This window comes from Buceros rhinoceros, unplaced genomic scaffold, assembly GCF_000710305.1.
Source record: "Buceros rhinoceros silvestris isolate BGI_N320 unplaced genomic scaffold, ASM71030v1 scaffold14520, whole genome shotgun sequence".
NCBI classification, from domain to species: Eukaryota; Metazoa; Chordata; class Aves; order Bucerotiformes; family Bucerotidae; genus Buceros; species Buceros rhinoceros.
The window spans coordinates 93,621-94,092 of record NW_010391431.1 but is presented as its reverse complement, the minus strand read 5'-3'; positions in this window follow the sequence as shown (position 1 = coordinate 94,092).

Here is a 472-nt window from a genome sequence, read left to right as displayed (position 1 = left end):
ACTTCCACCACAAGCAGCTCTGGCTCAGAGCCGCCAAAGTGATAAAAGACTTCTTGTGCGATCATCTCAGGAGGAAAGTTTGGTGCCAAACAAAGCTGCAGTCTGGTTGGGTCTTTTTGCCATTAGAGACGAAATCAAGGGGAAAAATACAGCACTGGGGAAATAAATGGAAGCTTCAAAATGTTCAAATAATGTCTTTTCCAAGAAAATGAAAACACCCCCAAGAATGGCTTGTCTGGATTTGCTGGCCACGCTGTGGCTGCACTGATCTTTGTGCAACCCGAAGATCCTGTTAGAGGACATCCCTTTTCCACCGATTCAGTGGTCTGCAGAGTTTCACTGCCTGTCTCCAGGATGGCTGCACAATGATGTCGTAGCATGCAGTGACTTTACAGAAAACTGTCGGCAATCTCTCAACAGCTGATGCTTTTTGGGGTAGTGGAGCCAGCCGCTCAGACTGGCGTGCTACCAG